The 6,013-nt window shown below is 38.3% G+C and overlaps 1 pseudogene; it reads left to right on the top strand.

Annotated features, from left to right (window-relative positions):
- LOC114685699 overlaps positions 1-6,013 on the top strand; it is a 79,503-nt pseudogene that overhangs the window by 62,607 nt on the left and 10,883 nt on the right.

Genomic DNA, 6,013 nt, shown 5'->3' with positions numbered 1-6,013 from the left:
GTTGCTCTTATCTGAGTTTCGGTCTCAGGAACAAAGACAGGAATCCTTGTTGACATTTCATGTCAAGACGTAAAAAAGCACAAACCTAAAATTAATACAACTCTGTTATGGACAATGTTATACCACATTTACCCCAGGAAAAGACCCAAACAGCAGAATGATACCAACAGCTATGTCAACATTCCTCCAGACAGAAGGATGTTTGTAGGGTGCTGAAAGACAACAACCATCAATCATATCACTGCACAAACACCAGATTTTAAAAGTCATGGAGAAGAAAGTGCACATGAAGAGATTTACGACATAACTCAGGTCATTCACTCACACAGAACTGAAGGTAATAATTAGAGGCAAAGTATACAGAAAATATCAGAAGGTATCCATGAGAACACAGGAAATAAGACATTTTACATGAGGAATAGATGAATAGAGAGGAGCTAGGGGAAAACTATGTTCAACTCACAAAACAAAACAAACACTATTTCCAAGCAAAGAGAAGAAAAATACTGCCAGTAATTTAACCATGAACTGCATTAGCAGGAACACAGAGAGAAGGGGATGATTCATTCATTCTCAGGTCTTATTTAACCCAGAGTCATGAGTGTGGCCTACAGAAAACAAAGATACATGTAGGAGAAGGAGAAATTCAACTCCTTTTTAATGATGATGTCATCACATACAGAACTTCCCACAGGCCCAATGGGAAACTCCCAGACTTGATAAATGCTTTAAGCATTATTGAAAACTGCAAAAACTAAAACAAAAAATGGCTAATTTTCCCAGGTACTAGCAATTTCATAAATAAAGTAGAAAATTAACCCATTCAGGTTGCTTCAAAAAGATCTAGGAATAAGGCTTGAGTAATGAGTTAAATGACTTCTAAGAGGAAATGTTTAAGGTACACAGGAAAAGAAGTATTACACAAATTCCATGTACTCTGACAGCAAACAAAGTGGCTAAAGGCTACATTACTAATAGCAGGTGATAGAATTGATGCAATTCCCATCAGCCAAATTTTATGACATTTTCCACAAAAATGGATATGGAAAGAGGAAAGCTACAAATGTCAAAATTAACCCTAAGAAAGAGTATTTCTGCGGTTATTACCTTAAATACAGAGTCCCAGAGACAGAGGAGCTTTGTCCTTTATAGGAACATAGAAGAAAAGGAACAGAACACAGAGCCCAAAAATAAATACAAACTGCTGCGACCTCATTTAGGCAAATGTGTCAAATATGAACCCAGGAAGAAAGATCCCTTTGAACATTCTATGTTGGCAAAATGATTGTCCATGTGCAAAAGAAAAACATGATCAAATGCTTCAAAAAATTAGTAAACACTGTCTGAAATAGATTACAGAGGCACAGAACATAACCAGGGTAGCTTGTAAAGTGATTCCATGCGGTGAAATGCTGTGGAAGTAATAGGAAAATACAAAGAGGGAGTGCAGCTAAGAGAGTGGAATAAACAATCAGGTTTCTTTACACTACGAAGGTTAATATATAGACGGTACAAAGTTCTGCTTAAACACATGAAGTCCAAAACATCTGATACAAAAATGGCATAATCCAAAAATTAGGCACAGAGTTCACAAAACAAAACAAAAAAGCCAAAAGATGCACATGTGTAAACTTTTTAACTTTTAAAATTATTACTTATTTTTATTTTATGACTGCATGTTTGGCTTGCATATAAGGATGTGCACCAGATGAGTGTCCAAACAGAGGACAGAAGAGAGAATCTGATCCCCTAGACACAGTTACAGACAACTATGAGCCATCACAGAGTCAAAGCAATCTAATTTTCATTTACTAAATTGTTTTAAACTCTCATTTAAAAAACAAAAACCTAAAAAGCACTGGTCAGGTGCCTAAAGTGTAACTTCTGTCACCTAGAAAATGGCAATTTTAAACAGACAGTAAAAACATCCTCAAGGTGGTTGCAGCTTGGCCTGGTGCAGCCCGACTTAGGTCTGGAAGGCACCAGTCTACTGGGGAGGGCTTGATTGAAGCCAGGTCTGGTGGGCTTTCACATGTATAAAGGACAATTGTTGGACAGAAATTGCATTGTGGTACCAGCATGCAACCAATACACTGCTTGGGGCAACAAAATATCAATAAGACACTTTAAAGTGAGAATGGAGTTGAAGTAATGGGCAAAAGGCTGCCCCCATGTAACTTGGAGAAGCCTTACTTACCCTCTCACTCCAAGACAGTCAGGATTTTTTTTAATACAAACAATATATTCCATTTTGTTTTTAATAATACAGTGCTGGTTAAACAAATTATAGGCCTTGTTTGGCCTATGATGTCACCAGATTAAGACCTTAGACCTTCACCATTGTCAGGTCTCAGGTTCTCTCAAACACATCAAAGTGTTTGATAACTAATAAAATCATATATAAATGTCTCATTAGGAAATAAAACACCACTAATCAACACTTGGTTGCTTTACATTTTTAAATGTTCTTTTTTTTTAGTACTATGTGAATTATTTTTGAAATACAAATTCTAATTTGCAAATATTTCTTACCAATGTTTGGAACCTCTTTAAGATACAGAGAAAGTTCCCAAGCAAAGTACCAATTTTAAGCTGTAATTATAAGCACATATTTCATATAGATAGTATACTTAAGGGGAAGGTCATAGAAAGCAAGAGTTTAGGGATTCAGAAGTCCCCATTTCTCCCCTTAAAAAGTCCTGGCTCAGCTGGGTGGTAGTGATGCACACCATTAATTCCAGCACTTAGGAGGCAGAGGCAGGCATATCTCTATAAATTCGAGGCTAGCCTGGTCTACAGAGTGAATTCCAGGACAGCCTAGAGTTCCAGGGCTATTACACAGAGAATCTCTGACTTGAAAAAAAAAATCCTGGTTCATAGTCTGCAATATATAGAACCAGGTTTTAAATTTCTTCATTAATGTAGAAAAGTTTCTATTTGGCTTCTCTATAAATTACACAAATATCTCATTAAGTCAGTTGAAACAATCTATGTCTTCTGATGAAATCATTCTGTTATGTCACACAAAATTTCAGTGTAAATACATAGCATTAATAACCCTGGACATAAAACAATTGTAAGCCATCACGTGGGAGCTGGAAAGCAAACAGTGCCATCTGAAAAAGCAGTACGTGCTCTTAATGGCTGAGTCATCTCTACCAAAAATATGTTCTAAAGCACTCATCATCTTTAGTAAGTCATGAAACTGCAAAGTCAAAACCAACTTCCGGTGCTTTTCACCCTAGTCAAAATGGCTAATATTAAGAAAAGCTATGGTGAAGCCATGCTCAGTGGGTAAGGCAAGAGTGCAGAGTTTAATGACAGTATCTCAAGCTCACAGCTCAGGAAAATGACTGCTTCCCTACTAGGGAAGATTGTGTGATCTTAGGATAAATACAGAAAATTATCTCCAATAGGAACACACCATCACAAACCCCTGATCAGTCACTTCATGAGAAAAGGTTTGAGGGGCTCTCACATTTTCCATCATTGCACATTACTGTCAGCTTTTCTAACTGGTAGAAAACACCTAAAATACAATATCTGAGTCTACGATTAAATCTCATTTTATTCTAGATGGCAGATAAAGAGCAGGTATTTACCACATGTGTCGTGCTGTCTTGGAGAACAGACATATGCAATGGCTTAGTCACTCTGACAAATACAGTGTTTTTTCTTCATGTGGTCAACTTGTCATCAGTCTAGCTAGAGATACTCACTGTTCATTAAGCACACACATCATGCCCATCAGACTCAAACCCTGAGCTAAGCAGCTGTTCCCCTTTCAGACTGGACAGAAGCAACAAGGCCTCACACTGCACCCAGGGACCTGTAGTTTTTTTGGGGGAAAACAATGGCACAAGATGAAGCTACAATGAGTAGACCGTGTGGTGATATATTGTCTAACCTAATATACTTGTCTGAGGATCAGAGGACAGAGCCAGCCACTAGATTAGACATAGAGGTCAGGCAGTGGTGGCACACACCCTTCCTTAATCCTATCACGGGGAGGCAGAGATCTGTCTGGGTCTCTGTGAGTTCAAGGCCGCAATGGAAATAGAGACAGGCAGTGGTAGCACACACCTTTAATCCCAGGTACTGGGAAGCACACACATCTTTAATCCCAGGAAGTGATGTCTGGGCAGAAAAGGTATATAAGGCACGGAGAAACAGGAATTAAGGCAGTTCAGCTGAGATTCTTTTGAGTGAGGACTCAGAGGCTTTCAATCTGAGGAAATAGAATCAGCTGAGGAGTTGGTGAGGCAAGGTTGGCTACGGCTCTGCTTCTCTGATCTTTCAGCTTCCACCCCGATATCTGGCTCTGGGTTTTTTATTACAACACCATTTAAGATTTGAACAACATCTGGCATCCAACTTGTGGGGCACAAATTCATGAAAAAGTCTTGCCTGTGGCTCAGGCCAGAGCTATACGCAGCCAGAATCTCCACCCCACCTGGGCTGCAATCAGTATCCTACTGGTTAAGTTTCTGTTGCAGGCTCTCTACAGCAAACTCCCAAGGCCCAGGCTCCAAAAATGCCAGAATTAGCTGCTTTCACACACATTCCCCCATACAAACAGCTGGCTCTCTAATTTCTTCCCTTTGGCTTTTCTTGGGCCACCTGCTGGGGCTACTGCCACGTTGTCATCTGAATTGTTATTATCAGCAGATTTGGTGAGTCAATTAAGATTTCTTAAAGGGAGAAATTGGTTAAAAGAAAGTTTTTTCTCATATTAAAAAATGGGACACATTTTTACAATGGAGAGTGTTTGGTCTCTGTTAATAGAATTGACATTCTGAAAACAGAACAATTAAATGAGAGGATAATTAATGTACAGAGGATTTATGTAATGTCAATTATAAATATTGTTTGATCATTTTTGTTTTATCATTATAAAAGTTGGTTAATATGCATGCCAAGATAAAAGTTTTAGAAAAATTTGTTAAAACAGATCATAGAGATATTCAGAACCAGACAGAAGAATTTAAAGGTGAACCAATCTCAGTATTGTATTATAAGGTTACAGAGAAACAGCCTAAGGCTTTCAAACAGCCAACCTTAATCTATCCAGTAACCTTAAAGAAACTGCCAAATGCTCAAGGCTGTGTAAGAGTTGACTGGACTCCTGTGCAAATGTTAAATTTGAGGAGATTCAAAGAAGCTATAGTGTCATATGGTTTGTATTCCCCATTTGTGAAGCAGATATTAAACTCATGGTCAGCTTGTAATAGAATTATTCCTCAAGACTGGAGAGATTTGGTTACAGCTGTGTTAGAAGCTGGTCCCCAATTACAATTGAGGACCTGGTAAAAATATGAGGCTAAGATCATTGAACAATGAAGTAGGGCCAGAGGTATGGAAATCTCCCAAGATCAACTTCTTGGATAGGGAGATAGTGCTAATGTAGAAAGGCAATCTCTATATGATGACTACACCCTAGCTTTATGCCAAATGTCAGCCTTGAATGCTTGGGACAGAACTGAAGAAATAGGAAAGAAAATTGAGTTATTTACAAAATTTATACAGGGCCCAAAAGAAACCTTCACTGATTTCTTACAAAGGTTGCCTTCAGAAGTAAATAGAATGATACCAAACTCAGAAGCTACACAAATAATAATTGAATCTCTGGCTTTTGAAAATGCTAATATACAATGGTAATTATGCCATTAAAGGCAAGATCAGCATCATTGGAGGAATGGATCCAAGATACAATGAATATTGATTCTCACAACCATGAGGATACTTGGATAGGAGAGGTGATTTCCAAAGGTTTTAAGAAAAACAGTAATGTCAGATGTTTCAATTGAGGTAAACAAGGTCATCTAAAAAGGGATTGTAAACAGGGCATTCCTAGAAACAATGTTTTTTTCAAGGAACAATGGCAACAGAATGCTCCTCCCTTCTGGATTATGCAGAAGGTGCGGCAAAGGCAGACATTGGACTAATGAATGTAGGTCAACAAGGGACAGACAAGGGTAATCCCTTGCCTTTGTCATTTGGAAACACCCTGAGA

Source organism: Peromyscus leucopus, chromosome 22, assembly GCF_004664715.2.
Source record: "Peromyscus leucopus breed LL Stock chromosome 22, UCI_PerLeu_2.1, whole genome shotgun sequence".
Classification (NCBI taxonomy): domain Eukaryota; kingdom Metazoa; phylum Chordata; class Mammalia; order Rodentia; family Cricetidae; genus Peromyscus; species Peromyscus leucopus.
Note: the sequence above shows the minus strand (reverse complement) of the source record. Positions and strands in the feature narration are given on the sequence as shown.